This window comes from Mesoplodon densirostris, chromosome 15 (assembly GCF_025265405.1).
Source record: "Mesoplodon densirostris isolate mMesDen1 chromosome 15, mMesDen1 primary haplotype, whole genome shotgun sequence".
NCBI classification, from domain to species: domain Eukaryota; kingdom Metazoa; phylum Chordata; class Mammalia; order Artiodactyla; family Ziphiidae; genus Mesoplodon; species Mesoplodon densirostris.
In genome coordinates this window covers 90202114-90218892 of record NC_082675.1, presented here as the reverse complement: position 1 = coordinate 90218892, position 16779 = coordinate 90202114, and the positions used below count along the sequence as shown (strand labels likewise).

Below are 16779 nucleotides of genomic sequence, written 5' to 3'. Positions count from 1 at the left end.
TCTGAACGGCTGCTGCCACCTTTGGGTTCCATTGTAGGCTCGAGCCCTGTGCCTCCAAAACTAACAGTGCCTCCTCAAATTTAGAAGACGCCCTTGGCATTTTCTGTGTCGTGAATCTCTTCAGTTCTTCAGTTACTTCTTCTTCCTCCTGTCCCTCTTCATCCTTTCTCTGCGCCTCCAATTCCATCAGTAAGCTCCTCATGTTGCACAGCAAGGAGTTCAGTGAAATCGTCCTCTTGCAGATCTAGCTCCAGCTTCTCACTGAGGGTCACTACGTTGCTGAAGACCTCTTCAGACTTCTGATCTGCCTTCTCAAATCCACAAACATCATGAACAAACTGTGGGCAAAGGTTCTTCCAAACCCCATTCATGGTGACCAACATACACTCACACCATGCAAAGTCAATGTTTTTTATGGCCTTGTAGATGTTATAGTCCTTCCAAAATTGTCCCTAGGTTCTTCCTGATTTCTCACTTACCTTTACTGCCTGACAAAAAGTGTGACATAAATAATATTTCTTGAAAGTCGCTATAACTTCCTGGTCCATAGGATGGATGAGCAATGCAGTATTCGGTGACAGATGCACTACTTTGACGTTGGGAAAAGTCATCCATGAAAGGGGCGTGGCCCAGAGCATTGTCAAGCAGCAAAAGAATGTTTTTCTGGGACGTCCTTCTCCGAGCAGTATTCCTCTACATCTGGGATAAAGTGTTGGCAAAACCAGTCCTGGAACGTGGCCTGTGTAATCCAGGATTTGGGGTTACACTTCCACACAATAGGAAGAGAGTCATTGGCTATGTTTTTAAGGGTTCTTGGGTTCTCTGAATGATGAACTAAGAGAGGCTTCAGCTTCATATCACTGGAAGAATTGCCACCAAACAACAGTTAGCCTGTCTGTTGCTGCTTTACAGCCCGGCATCAACTTTTCCTTCTTACTGATGTAGCTTCGGTCTGGCATCCTCTTCCGGTACAGTTGTGTCTCATCCACATTAAACACCTGGTTGGGTAAATGCACACCATCATCAATAATTTCTCAAAGTGTTTCAGGAAGTTCCTGGACAGCTACCCTATCTGCACCTGCTGCCTCTCCACTTACTTTTACCTTGTTGAGGTTGGCTCTACTCTTGAACCGATGAAACCAGCCATGGCTGGCATTAAAAAATATGCCCTCTGATTCTTTCCCGTGTTTCTTCTTCAAGTCTTCATAAAGGCTTTTAGCTTTCTCTTGAATCACCATAAGCTGAGCAGGATTTAGCGCTGATGTTGATCCTGCACCTGCACACTGAGAAGTTTCTCCATCTCCTCCATCACTTTTCCGTGCTTCTTTGATATTTTGTCATGAGCATTGAATATTATATTGGCTGTGGGTTTGTCATAAATAGCTTTTATTATGTTGAGATGTGTTTCCTTTATACCCATTTTAGTAAGCGTTTTTATCATGAATGGATGTTGAAGTTTCTCAAATGCTTTTTTGGCATCTATTGAGATGATCATTTGTTTTGTGTTTTTCCTTTGTTGATGGAGTGTATCATGTTGATTGATTTGCATATGTTGAAACAACTTTGTGACACGGGGGTGAATCAAATTCGATCATGGTGTATGATCCTCTTATGTGCTGTCAGATTCGGTTTTCTAATATTCAGTTGAGAATTTTTGCATCCATATTTATCAGAGATATTGGCCTGCAATTTTCTTTTTTGCTAGTGTCTTTCTCTGTGTTGTTTTTTTTTTTTAAGTCTTTATTGAATTTGTTACAGTATTGCTTCTGTTTTATGTTTTGGTTTCTTATTTGTGAGGCATGTGGGATCTTAGCTCCACCACTAGTCATTGAACCCACACCCCCTGCACTGGAAGGCAAAATCTTAACTGCAGGACCACCAGAAAAGTCCCCATCTGTGTTTTTTTATTTTTCAGTAAATTTATTTATTTATTTATTTTTGGATGCATTGGGTGTTTGTTGCTGTGAACGGGCTCTCTCTAGTTGTGGCGAGTATGGGTTACTCTTCGTTGTGGTGTGTGGGCTGTTCACTGCACTGGCTTCTTTTTTGCAGAGCATGGGCTCTAGGTGCGTGGGCTTCAGTAGTTGTGGCTATCAGGCTCAGTAGTTGTGGCTCGTGGGCTTTAGAGCACAGGCTCAGTAGTTGTGGCACACAGGCTTAGTTGCTCCACGGCATGTGAGATCTTCCCGGACCAGGGCTTGAAACTATGTCCCCTGCATTGGCAGATGGATTCTTAACCACTGTGCCACCAGGGAAGTCCCCCCCATCTGGTTTTGATATCAGGGTGATGGTGGCTTCATAGAATGTCATTGGATGTATTCCTTAATCTTCAATCTTTTCGAAGAGTTTGAGAAGAATCAGTGTAAGTTTTGCTTTGTATATTTGGTAGAATTTGCCTGTGAAACCATCTGATCCTAGATTTTTGTGAGTAGGGAGTTTCTGTAAATTACAGTTTCTATTTTGCTTGTAGTGATCAGTCTGTTTAAGTTATCTATTTCTTCTTGATTCAGTTTTGTTTGGCTGTAAAAAACAACATATATTTTTAAGTTATGTTAGCAGCTAAATACTTACCATGTATTAGACCACAAAAGAGCAGAGAAAAAAATATTAAAGTAGTTTTTCAAATAGAAAAAGTAGGGCTTCCCTGGTGGCGCAGTGGTTGAGAGTCAGCCTGCTGATGCAGGGGACACGGGTTCGTGCCCCAGTCCAGGAAGATGCCACATGCCACGGAGCGGCTGGGCCCGTGAGTCATGGACACTGAGGCTGCGCGTCCGGAGCCTGTGCTCCGCAACGGGAGAGGCCACAGCAGTGAGAGGCCCGCGTACCGCAAAAAAAAAAAAAAAAAATAGAAAAAGTATTGAAATATTTTTAAGAAATTGGGATAATAGTACTAGTTACAATAATGACAAATTGTTCTGAAATTAAACACTACTTTATCTAAGATGCATATCATATGCTTATCGTTTTACTGTTTTTAAATACATGGAATGTTTTCACCTTTCTAAAGTAATTATTTTATTTTACCTGTATATTGGGAAAAAATTTTAGTTGCACATAATATAAAAACTTACACTTTAATAGGAGACATTAATCCATTTATCTTTGCTGTAGTATTGAAAATACTTAGGTTTAGAGTTACCATGTTATTGAGTACCCTTTTTTAAAATTAATTAATTAATTAATTAATTAATTAATTAATTTTTTGCGGTACGCGGGCTTCTCACTGTTGTGGCCTCTCCCGTTGCGGAGCACAGGCTCCAGACGTGCAGGCTCAGCAGCCATGGCTCACGGGCCTAGCCGCTCCATGGCATGTGGGATCTTCCCAGGCCAGGGCACGAACCCACGTCCCCTGCATCGGCAGGCGGACTCTCAACTACTGCGCCACCAGGGAAGCCCTATTTATTTATTTTTAAAGAGACTTAATTTGGGGGAGGTATAAATTATTTATTTATTTATTTATTTTTAGCATCTTTATTGGACTATAATTGCTTTACAATGGTGTGTTAGTTTCTGCTGTATAACAAAGTGAATCAGCTATACATATGAATATATCCCGATTTCTCCTCCCTCTTGCATCTCCCTCCCACCCTCCGTTTCCCACCCCTCTAAGTGGTCACAAAGCACTGAGCTGATCTCCCCATGCTATGCAGCTGTTTCCTACTAGCTATCTATTTTACCTTTGGTAGTATATATAAGTTAATGCCACTCTCTCACTTCGTCCCGGCTTACCCTTCCCCCGCCCCATGTCCTCAAGTCCATTCTCTACGTCTGCGTCTGTATTCCTGTCCTGCCCGTAGTTTCTTCCCAACCATTTTTTTTCTTTTTTTAGATTCCATATATATGTGTTAGCATACAGTATTCGTTTTTGTCTTTCTGACTGACTTCACTCTGCATGACAGACTCTAGGTCCATCCGCCTCAATATAAATAACTCAATTTCATTTATTTTTATGGCTGATAATATTCCATTTTATATTGAAGACGTGCAAAATCTTTTTTATCCATTCATCAGTTGATGGACACTTAGGTTGCTTCCATGACCTGGTTATTGCAAATAGAGTTGCAATGAACATTGTGGAACATGATTCTTTTTGAATTATGGTTTTCTCCAGGTATATGCCCAGTAGTGGGCTTGCTGTGTCATATGGTAGCTCTATTTTTAGTTTTTAAAGGAACCTCCATACTGTTCTCCATAGTGTCTGTGTATCAATTTACATTCCCACCAATGGTGCAAGAGGGTTCCCTTTTCTCCACACCTCTGCAGCATTTATTGTTTGTAGATTTTTTTTTCTTTTTTTGCGGTATGCGGGCCTCTCACTGTTGTGGCCTCTCCCGTTGCGGAGCACAGGCTCCGGATGCGCAGGCCCAGCGGCCATGGCTCACGGGCCCAGCCGCTCCGCGGCATATGGGATCCTCCCAGACCGGGGCACGAACCCGTATCCCCTACATCGGCAGGCGGACTCTTAACCACTGCGCCACCAGGGAGGCCCTGTTTGTAGATTTTTTGAATGATGGCCCTTCTTACCTGTGTGGGATGATACCTCATTGTAATTTTGATTTACAATTCTCTAATGATCAGTGATGTTGAGCATTCTTTCATGTGTTTCCTGGCAATGTGTATATCTTCTTTGGAGAAATGTCTAATAGGTCTTCTGCCCATTTATGGATTGGCTTGTTTGTTTCTTTGATATTGAGCTGCAGGGGGTGCTTGTAAAGTTTGGAGATTAATCCTTTGTCAGTTGCTTCATTGGCAAATATTTTCTCCCATTCTGGGGGTTGTCTTTTCATCTTGTTTACGTTTTCCTTTGCTGTGCAAAAGCTTTTAAGTCTCATTAGGTCCCATGTTTTTATTTTTATTTTTATTTCCATTTCTCTAGGAGGTGGGTCAAAAAGGATCTTGCTGTGATTGATGTCATAGAGTGTTCTGCCTATGTTTTCCTCTAAGAATTTTATAGTGTCTGGCTTTACATTAAGTCTTTTATCCATTTTGAGTTTATTTTTGTGTATGGTGTAAGGGAGTCTTTTAATTTAATTCTTTGACCTGTAGCTGTCCAGTTTTCCCAGCACCACTTATTGAAGAGGCCGTGATTTCTCCATTCTATATTCTTGCCTCCTTTATCAAAAATAAGGTGACCATATGTGTCTGGGTTTATCTCTGGGCTTTCTCTCCTGTTCCATTGATATATATTTCTGTTTTTGTGCCAGTACCATACTGTGTTGATTACTGTAGCTTTGTAGTATAGTCTGAAGTCAGGGATTCTGATTACTCCAGCTCTGTTTTTCTTCTCAAGATTGCTTTGGCTGTTCGGGGTCTTTTGTGTTTCCATACAAATTGGGAAATATTTTGTGGTAGTTTTCTGAAAAATGCCATTGGTATTTTGATAGGGATTGCATTGAATCTGTAGATTGCTTTGTGTAGTATAGTCATTTCACAGTGTTGATTCTTCCAATCCAAGAACATGGTATATCTCTCCACCTGTTTGTGTCATCTTTGATTTATTTCATCAGTGTCTTATAGTTTTCTGAGTAAAAGTCTTTTGTCTCCTTAGGTAGGTTTATTCCTAGGTATTTTATTCCTTTTGTTGCATGGGTAAATGGGAGTGTTTCCTTAATTTCTCTTTCAGAGTTTTCATCTTTAGTTTATGAGAATGAAAGGGATATCTGTACATTAATTTTGTATCCTGCAGCCTTACAAACTTCATTGATTAACTCTAGTAGGTTTCTGGTAGCACCTTTAGGATTCTCTATATATAGTATCATGTCATCTAGTGGCAAACAGTGACAGCTTAACTTCTTCTTTTCCGAGTTGGATTCCTTTTATTTCTTTTTCTTATCTGATTGTTGTAGGTAAAAATTCCAAAAGTGTGTTGAATAATAGTGGTGAGAGTGGGCAACGTTGTCTTGTTCCTGATCTTAGTGGAAATGGTTTCACTTTTTCACCATTGAGAACAATGATGACTGTGGGTTTGTCATATATGGCCTTTACTATGTTGAGGAAAGTTCCTTCTATGCCTACTTTCTAGAGGTTTATCATAAATGGCTGTTTAATATTGTCGAAAGCATTTTCTGCATGTATTGAGATGATCATATGGTTTTTATCCTTCAGGTTTTTTAATATGATGTATCACATTGATTTGCATGTATTGAAGAATCCTTGCATCACTGGGATAAACCCAGCTTGATTATGGTGTATGATCCTTTTAATGTGCTGTTGGATTCTTTTTGCTAGTATTTTGCTGAGAATTTTTGCATGTATGTTCATCAGTAATATTGGCCTGTAGTTTTCATTATTTGTGACATCTTTGTCTGGTTTTGGTATCAGGGAGATGGTGGTCTCATAGAATAAGTTTGGGAGTGTTCCTCCCTCTGCTATATTTTGGAAGAGTTTGAGAAGGTTAGGTGTTAACTCTTCTCTAAATATTTGATAGACTTTGCCTTTGAAGCCATCTGGTCCTGGGCTTTTGTTTGTTGGAAGATTTTAATGACAGTCTCAATTTCAGTGCTTCGGATTGGTTTGTTTATAGTTTCTATTTCTTCCTGGTTCAGTCTTGGAAGTTTGTGCTTTTCTAAGAATTTGTCCATTTCTTCCAGGTTGTCCATTTTACTGGCATATAGTTGCTTGCAGTAACCTCTCATAATCCTTTGTATTTCTGCAGTGTCAGTTGTTACTTCTCCTTTTTCATTTGTAATTTTATTGATTTGAGTCTTCTCCCTTTTTTTCTTGATGACTCTGGCTAATGGTTTTATCACTTTTGTTTATCTTTTTAAAGAATCAGCTTTTAGGGCTTCCCTGGTGGCGCAGTGGTTGAGAGTCCGCCTGCCGGTGCAGGGGACACGGGTTCGTGCCCCGATCCCGGAGGATCCCACATGCCGCAGAGCGGCTGGGCCCGCGAGCCATGGCCGCGGAGCCTGTGTGTCCGGAGCCTGTGCTCCGCAACGGGAGAGGCCACAGCAGTGAGAGGCCCGCATACAGCAAAAAAAAAAAAAAAAAAAAAAGAATCAGCTTTTAGTTTTTTTGATCTTTGCTGTTTCCTTCATTTCTTTTTCATTTATTTCTGATCTGACCGTTATGATTTCTTTCCTCTGCTGACTTTGGGTTTTTTTGTTTGTTTCTTTCTTTCTCTAATTGCTTTAGGTGTAAGCTTAGCTTGTTTATTTGAGATGTTTCTTGTTTCGTGAGGCAGGATTGTATTGCTATAAACTTGCCTCTTAGAACTGCTTTTGTGGCATCCCATAGGTTTGGGGTCGTCATGTTTTCATTGCCATTTGTTTCTAGGTATTTTTTAATTTCCTCTTTGATTTCTTCAGTGATCTCTTGGTTATAAAGTAGTGTATTGTTTAGCGTCCATGTGGTTGTATTCTTTTACAGATTTTTTTCCTGTAATTGATATCTATGCTGATAGCGTTGTTGGAAAAGATACATGATACAATTTCAATTTTCTTAAATTTACCAATGCTTGATTTGTGACCCAAGATATGATCTATCCTGAAGAATGTTCCTCAAACACTTGAGAAAGAGTGTATTCTGTTGTTTTTGGATGGAATGTCCTATAAATATCAATTAAGTCCATCTTGTTTAATGTATCATTTAAAGCTTGTGTTTCCTTATTTATTTTCATTTTGGATGGTCTGTTCATTGTTGAAAGAGGGGTGTTAAGTCCCCTACTACGATTGTGTTACCTTCGATTTCCCCTTTTATGGCTGTTAGCCTTTTCCTTATGTATGGAGGTGCTCCTATATAGGGTGCATAAATATGTACAATTGTTATGTCTTCTTCTTAGGTTGATCCCTTGATGATTATGTAGTGTCCTTCTTTGTCTCCTGTAATAGTCTTTATTTTAAAGTCTCTTTTTTCTGATATGAAAATTGCTACTCTAGCTTTCTTCTGATTTCCATTTGCATGGAATATTTTATTCCATCCCCTCACTTTCAGTCTGTATGTGTCCCTAGGTCTGAAGTGGGTCTCTTGTAGACCGCATATATACCGGTCGTGTTTTCAGATCCATTCAGCCAGTCTGTGTCTTTTGGTTGGAGCATTTACTCCATTTACATTTAAGGTAATTATTGATATGTATGTTCTTATTACCATTTTCTTAATTGTTTTGGGTTTGATATTGTATGTCTTTTCCTTCTCTTGTGTTTCCTGCCTAGAGAAGTTCCTTTAGCATTTGTTGTAAAGCTGGTTTGGTGGTGCTGCATTCTCTTAGATTTTGCTTGTCTGTAAAGGTTTTAATTTCTCTGTCGAATCTGAATGAGATCCTTGCTGGGTAGAGTAATCTTGGTTGTAGCTTTTCTCCTTTCTTCACTTTAAATATGTCCTGCCTGTCCCTTCTGGCTTGCAGAGTTTCTTCTGAAAGATCAGCTGTTAACCTTATGGGGATTCCCTTGTATGTTTTTTGTTGTTTTTCTCTTGCTGCTTTTAATATTATTTCTTTGCATTTAATTTTTGATAGTTTGATTAATATGTGTTTTGGCATGTTTCTCCTTGGGTGTATCTTGTATGGGACTCTCTGCACTTCCTGGACTTGATTAACGATTTCCTTTCACATATTAGCGAAGTTTTCAACTATAATCTCTTCAAATATTTTCTCTGTCTCTTTCTTTTTCTCTTCTACTTCTGTGACCCCTATATTCGAATGTTGGTGTGTTTAACATTGTCCCAGAAGTGTCTCAGATTGTCCTCAATTCTTTTCATTCTTTTTTCTTTATTCTGCTCTGTGGTAGTTATTTCCACTATTTTATCTTCCAGGTCATTTATCCATTCTTCTGCCTCAGTTATTCTGCTATTGTTTCCTTCTAGAAAATTTTCAATTCCATTTACTGTGTTGTTCATCATTGTTTGTTTGCTCTTTAGTTCTTCTAGGTCCTTGTTAAACATGTCTTGTATATTCTCCATTCCAGTTCCAAGATTTGGGATCATATTTAGTATCATTACTCTGAATTCTTTTTCAGGTAGACTGCCTATTTCCTCTACATTTGTTTGGTCTGGTGGGTTTTTACCTTGTTCCTTCATCTGCTCTGTGTTTCTCTGTCTTCTCATTTGGCTTTGTGGACGGTGTTTGGGGTCTCCTTTACGCAGGCTGAAGATTCGTAATTCCCGTTGTTTTTGGTGTCTGCCCCCAGTGGCTAAGGTTGGTTCAGTGGGTTGTGTATGCTTTCTGGTGGAGAGGACTGGTGCCTGTGTTCTGGTGGGTTTGTCTGGATCTTGTCTTTCTGTTGGGCAGGTCCGCATCCAGTGTTGTGTTTTGGGGTGTCTGTGACCTATTATGATTTTAGGCAGCCTCTCTGATAATTGGTGGGCCTGCATTCCTGTCTTGCTAGTTGTTTGGCATTGGATGTCCAGCACGGGATCTTACTGGTCTTTGAGTGGAGCTGGGTCTTAGCATTGAGACGGATATCTCTGGGAGGCTTTCACCGTTTTGATATTACAAGGTGCCCAAGGTCTCTGGTAGACCAATATTCTGAACTCTGCTCTCCCAACTCAGAGGCACAGGCCTGACACCCGGCTGGAGCACCAAGACCCTCTCAGCCACACAGCTGGGGGTGAGAGCAAGAGCTAGCTTTGGTACATCTCAAAGAACACCAATGAGATTCACTCACCATTTTCTCTCCATCAGTGAAGAAAACAAAATTCAGTGTTCGGTGAGTCAGCCACCTTGGTAGCCAGCCTCCAAGAAGGCCCTAATCATACCCTAATTATCTCCCAGTCATCATGCACCTGTGTGCCTCCTCACAGTTGAAAAGGGCTGATGTTTTAACTAATAAGACATTGCAGAAATGACAAAGTGCAGCTTCCAAAGGTATAAAAGATATTGAAGCTTCTGCTTTGGTTTCTGCTAGATCACTCATCCTGGGGTAAGCCAGCTGCCATGTCATGAGGACACTCAAGCAGCCCTAAGGAGAGATTCATGTGGCAAGGAGCTGAGGCCTCTTACTTACAGCCACATGAGTGAGTCATCTCACAAGTCACAATACTTAATTTTATTTATTTATGGTTGTGTTGGGTCTTCGAGGCTGCACAGGGTTTCTCTAGTTGTGTCGAGCAGGGGCTACTCATCATTGTGGTGCATGGGTTTCTCCTTGCTGTGGTTTCTCTTCTTGTGGAGTATGGGCTCTAGGTGCATGGACTTCAGTAGTTGTGTCACGCAGGCTCAGTAGTTGTTGCTTGCAGGCTCTAGAACGCAGGCCAAGTAGTCGTGGCACATGGGCTTAGTTTCTCTACAGCCTGTGGGATCTTCCCAGACCAGGGATTGAACCCCTGTCCCCTGCATTGGCAGGCAAATTCTTACCCACTGAGCTACCAGGGAAGTCCAGTGTGCTCTTTTTTAAACCTAGTCTGTTTTCATTATTTTCTGTCTTAACTGTTCTATATTAAATAAAAAATAATAATACTCCTTTCTACCCCTCCTCTTTGAGGATGATATATAAAGAAGTATGTCTTATTTATTAATCTGAAATTTTCACTTTACTTTTAAGAAGTAATCACAGTGTCAAGTATTTAATACCTTTCACTTCCACCTTGAAAAGCATGGATATTAAAGTGCTAATATAATTACCTTCCCTAGTCTATCATTTTTACTTTTTGTTATGTATAAAAAACAACTAAAAATATGCATGGTTTGTAAGGAAATGACAAATTTCAGAAAATTCAGAATCTGCATACACTCTATACGTAGCTTCCAGATACAGACACAGAAAATTGCCAGATACTCAGAGCCCCCCTTGTCCAATTCTAGTGACTCCCCTTAAGGTTTAATATTGTTCTGGTATCTAACAAAAAGATCACTTTACCTGTATTTTGTATTTTATATAAATGTAATGGCACAGTAAAATCACTTTTGGATTGGGCTTTTTTATTTTATGTTGTTTATGAATACGCCTATATGGTTGCCTGTTGTTGTCATGCACTGACACTGTTGCAAAGGATTCCATAGTGTAAATATTTAACTATTAATTAATTTTTTCCAAAATGTATTACAATATGAGTGATTTTCAGTTTGGGTCTATTGAGAATTGCACTGGTATATACATACTAGAACTTGAGCTTTGGTGGTATGTGTATAAATTATTGTTCAATATACATGTAGTAGTAAAATTTTTGACTCATAGCTTTCATCTGTTTATCTTTTAAGATACTTCTAAATATTTTCAAAACATTTGTATGATTTTTCATCCTCAGCAGCAGTGAATGAGATTCAAGGATTACACACATTCTTGTCAAACTTGATAATACCTGTCATTTTCATTTGAACTTTCTGGTTGGTGAGTGATAATTCCAGGTATGACTTTTTTGCATTTAATTGACTACTAAGAAGCCAAGCATCTTTTGATATGTTTACTTAACGTTCTGTACTCTCTTTCTTGAAATATCTTTTGGTATATTTTTCCCATCTTTGCTATTACATTATCTTCTTATTGAAGACTTTTTTTTTTTTTAACATCTGAAGACTTCCTATTTAGGAGTTTTAAATATATACTTGATATAAGTTCTTCTGTCTTTCTGTCTTTCCTCTTTCTTTAGATGAGTGTCAGTTTTTAATGTTAATAACATCTAATTTGTTATTTTCCTCTATTTAGTCTTATTTCTATTTATTTATGTAATCTTATCTGTTGCAGAACACATTATATATTCTAAACCACAAATATGTTTTCGTTTCTTCAATAAATCTAATTGTTAAGCTTTAAATTTAAGTTAACTTTCTGAACTAAATATGTTGTATCATAGTGAGCATTAATTTGTCTGTGACAGCTGAAAGGTTACATTTATTCAGAAAATGTTGTATTCAGCTTTCTTTTCATTTGCTCCTACTTCTCATTGATTCACAGAGGTAAACATCACTTCATCCATGGATCTGACTTTTCTTGATTTCTCATGGTCATTCTCATTAATTCTTCTTGCCTCATGAAATCTTTAGGCATTGCATTATTCCACAAAAGCAAAAAGCTTCCTTGGGCCTTTTTCCTCAGAAGATTGATTATTCCCACATTTTAAATGGGAGATTGCAATAAGTTAGGAGAAAATGCCACAGGGGTCTCTCTCTTTTTTTTTTTCTTTCACATCTTGTATCAGCCTCTGCTTGCACTCTGTGTTCAAAGATTTTTGTACAACACAGTGATAGAAGTGCCAGGTGTTTCTCTCCTTGGGGCAAAAGACAGATTAATTACCTGACAAATAAAATAAAGACAGTGTCCTTCTCTGTTCACATGTTGGAAAGGATTGCTTGCATCCTAATTTAAAAGTTTCAGGTGAGTGAAGCTTAAGATTCCAAAGCTTTAATCCATATTTGCACCATGCACAGCATCCAACAGGACTGCTTTACATAACCCCATGAGACTTTTGTGTGCAAGTGAAATAGATAAAAATATAAAACTATTGCTGTCTTTTTGGGTCATAAAAAAGATTTTTTGTCTCATTTAAAATATTTTTTTTCTAAAATCCAAAAACGTGTCAGGCTAAAATATTGGAATTTCAAATATGGTAAAACCCCTTTGGAACGATGCGAAGTGTGACTTCTTTGTAGTGCTGATTTGCATTGCCCACTTGCTTGGTTGGCCAAAAAGGGCCTACGCGTTTTTTCCTTAATATATTCAGGGAAAAAAAACGTATGCCCATTTTGGCCAACTGCATCATTGTCGAAGTTCTGCCGCTTTTCATGTGCTTTAAAGGCGACTCCGATCTACCTCTTGAAAACGGTTTCCTGCAATTCTGCCTTGTTTTCAAATCCTCTTCGTTGCCTTACCTCAATAAGGTACGAAAGTTATCATTTATTATCCTGCAGGTTTGTGAATTTTAGTGCCTCTGAGATTCATTTTTCAACTCGCCTTTTTGGGAGCTGGCCTCCAAACCGCAGGATTGCTTCAGGCCCTATTCTGGTTCCGGGGGGCAGGCAGAGCCTTTGGTTAATTCTTCTTCCTGATTGGAAATTAGAGTGACATGTGTCTGTCCAAACACCTAGAGCTGATCTCTCATTGGTTCCCCCTCTACCCGTTCAACCTCTGGACAAATTGCAAACTGTACGAAACAGGAGGTTAAAGGTGCTGATTCTCCAAGTGGGGAGATTGTTGGTAAAGCAGCTGGAATGGCGAACCCGAGCACCACGAGATGAAAAATGAGGTGCGTTTTAGAAACGTTTCCTGATCATATGGTGTACCATCCTCTGGGTTTCCCATGCATGTTTTAGCTGTAGGAAGATTCCCTTGAACCTGGAGATTTCTGACCCATGGAATGGGTAGCACGCAGTATTACTTTAAAGGGTCTGCATTTGCTCACGCAACCTCACCAATCCGGTCGCCCCCAAGAGTGTCCAGCCTTATGTCTCTTCCAGCTGTGGGTCTAGATGTGGTCAATCCAGGTTGCACCACAGCCACTGAATGAATTTTGTAAGAATTTCTCTCTCTTTCAGTATCTTTGCTTTTTTTGTAATTTGTATTTATAATGGGATTTAGCTGATTTTCAATGCTGTGTTTGTGCCCCTTTACACCCACTATATTCACTTACCAAGAAATATCAATAAATACTTTTTAAGATTCTTACTATGCGGATATATTCTTCTGTGGTGAATAAGGTGTGTTGAGTCCAGTTCACTGAGCAATGAGTATGTCTTCTCTATTACATATTTGGTTGATTGAACGGTATCTGTGCTAATTTCAAACTGTTGTTTTATGCATCACCCCACCTCACCTTTCCCCTTAAGCAGCCATAAGCGTGTTTTCTAAATGTGTGACTCTGTTCTGTTTTGTAATTTAGTTCATGTAGCGATTTTTACATTCCGTCTATAACTGATATCTTATGATAAGTTTCTTTATCTGTGTGATGTATTTCTCTTAGAATCATCGTACCTAAATCCACTCATTATGCTGCTACTAGCCTTAGGACATTGATTTCATGGCTGAGTGATATTCCATTGTACATAAGTACTACAACTTGTTTATCCATTTTTCTCTTTCATGAGATACTTAAGATGTACCCGAGTCGAGGATTTTGTGAACACAGCAGCCCTAAAATTTGGGGTGCCTGTGTCCTGTCGATTTTTGGTTTTCTCAAGATATAAGCCCATGAGTGGAAGTGCCCTGTGCTCTGTAGCTCTGTTTTTTAGATGTTTTAGGAAACACCATACAATTTTCGAGAGTGGCCGTTGGCAATTTATATCACGCCCATCAGCGGAAAAAACGCTCCCTTTTCTCCTTGACTTGCCCTGCATTTCTGGTTTTTACACTTTTTCAGCATGGCCCTTTTGACCAATGCCTAGTGAGACTTCTTTGCAGTGTTGATTTGCATTGCCCGTTTCTTTGGTTGGCCAAAAAGGGCGAATGTGTTTTTTCCTGAATATATTCAGGTGCTCACCAGGGCATGTAGCAGGTGTGGGTGAGTGTCACGTAGCGCACACCCAGCGCATAGAAGGTACGCAAGATGGAGAGGCTACTGTCCAGTGAGTGGCCGCCCTCCACACCAGTAAGGCAAGCCAACTTCCGGGTATTGTTGAGAGCTGGGGGCACATAGGTCAGATGATCATTTTCAGAGGCAGGGGTAGCTTACTGAAGTCCCTAACACCCACTACCACCAGTCTGTTTACCTTTTTTTTTGGCCGTGCCACGCAGCATGAGGGCTCTTACTTCCCCCACCGGGAATCAAACCCGACCCCCCTGCAGTGGAAGCGTGGAGTCTTAACCTCTAGACTACCAGGGAAGTCCCCCGTCTACCTTTAACTGAGGTCACAAGCTCCAGCTCAGAATAGGAGGCACACATGAGGTGGATGAGGTCAATTTGTTCCAGGATGAGGCGCACAGCATCCCGTTCGTGGGTCTGGCATGGGACGTAGGCTGACCAGAACTGAGGGAAGGCCAGGGCTTAGTTTGGGCTTTGGAACTCCTTGGGCTTCTCATAGCCTCCTCAGCTGGCACAGCACTTACTGTGCCCAGAAGTCACATGTAATGCGTTGCTTTTTCTGTGGTACTTGGAAGCCCATCAGGTGGGCTCACTGTGACCCCTGTAGCCCCCAGCATCCATGGCATGGCACTTTCTAGGTCACTATGGTAACTTCGTTCCAATGTGACTAACCTGTGGCCTCTGTGGCCCCCAAACTGCCCCACATTCCCCAGCAGCCATGGTGGCACCTTGTGTGTCCCTTTGGTACCTGGCCACCCACGAGACCATCTTTCAGCCTGTCCAAGCTGGTCTAGCCATGGCTGAAATTGCGCAGATTACCATGGTATAGCCCATTGTGGTAAAACTGCCTCAGGACCAGGGGCATGTTGTTGTGGCTGGAGGGAGGTCAAGGCAAATGGGTGGGCTCCTTAGGTCTTGGGATCGGGCAGGACACATTGCCTGGCCTGGGCCAGCCTGGGGGTCCCCCACCTCACACTGTCACACAGACTATACTAGGAGCAGCTGAGGCCTGGGCTGAGGGTTTCCCACCAGGGAGGGGATGACAGAGAAGGGGAAGGGCATCCATAGATGATGGAGAGGACATCCAGGGGTGGTGTGAGGGAGCCTCCCCAATAGCGCTACATGCTCCGGACCTCCTCCTCTGCCCAGGGCCAGGCTAGGCCCCCACCGGCCCCCAGCAGCCCGCACACACTGCAGCCACCCTTCCACAAGCGGGAAGTCCCGCATCAGGGCCCGCGTGCGCTCCCGCGGACTTGGGGTGCTGGAGGTGCCCAGCGTGGTCTGCACGAGGGTTACCGGTCACAGCAGCAGACCCAGCAGGAGCAGCAGGCACAGCAGAGGCCGCTGGCTGCGTGCACGGGGACCTTCGAGGCCCCCGGGCCGCAAGCTGCGCAGGGCCAGGCAGGCGGGCAGAGGCGGGTGTGAGAGGGGCGGTTGATGGGGTTCTGCCCGTCGACACAGGCCACCCAGCGGCACGGCCTCACGAGGGGATAGAGTCACAGGACCCTGCGACCCGTGTGCCGAGAGCCGCGATCCGGGAAGCTCGGCAGCCACAGGGCGGCACTGCCCTCCCGCCCCCTGCTCAGAGGCAGCTCCCGCGGGCTAAGCTGGCCTCTGCTGAGCGCCCACTCGCCTCCCATCGCGGGTTCCCTCCGCCCCCGCCCCTCTTCCCACACCCACTGCTCCGAGGGGGCGCCCTAGGGTGCTCTCCCCCGCCTCTAACCTTCCTGTCCAAGCTGGGGTGCTTCTCTCAGAGGGCCACCTTCACCCCGAGGCCTCCCGGGAGCACACCTCGTCCCCATCTGCCTGCAGCCGGCCCCGCCCACCCCGAGGGCTGCGTTCGAGGGTCTCTGTGACCACAAGTGCTCTGGGCTCCCGGTTTCCCGGTACTGGGCCATGGGGGCTGGTGTGGGGGTAGAGATAGTTTCTGGAAATGGGGGGGGTAAACTTGTGAGCTCTGGATTCAGGAGGGGGCCCTCTGCCCCCAACCTTCTCTCTCCTCCTACTTGACTCCCCAACCTGCATGACCATTCTCTGGGGACTTGAACCAGCAGCACCTGGGAACTATCAGGAACCTCCCCCACTTCTGTCAGCCAGCCTCAGGAGAGTGCCCTCAGGAGCTGCTACAGCTCCCCACGGCCTGAATAGAGGGACTTTTGGGATGTGAACTGAACAACCTTCTGGGGAGAGTCAACACCCTTTTACTCAACAGAGCAGGAACTCAGTCAGTAGGCTATTTGTGTGGAAGGAAATGAAGTCGCTTCCATGGCAGAAGAGCCCCCACCGCAGCAACCTTCGTCCCAGAGCTGCTGGCTGACCTTCTGGCCAGGATCCCTCCTACCTCAGCGTGGAAGGCCCGGCCTCGTGGAGAAGTGTAGGTTCTGAAGAAAGACC

The 16779-nt window shown here is 42.5% G+C and overlaps 1 long non-coding RNA gene and 1 pseudogene across 2 annotated transcripts in view; one reads left to right on the top strand and one right to left on the bottom strand.

Moving 5' to 3' along the window:
* LOC132503139 (uncharacterized) overlaps positions 1-16779 on the top strand; it is a 58601-nt gene that overhangs the window by 21088 nt on the left and 20734 nt on the right. The gene's annotated exons all lie outside the window — the stretch shown is intronic.
* On the bottom strand, positions 14340-16025 carry LOC132503215 (dipeptidase 2-like; annotated as a pseudogene).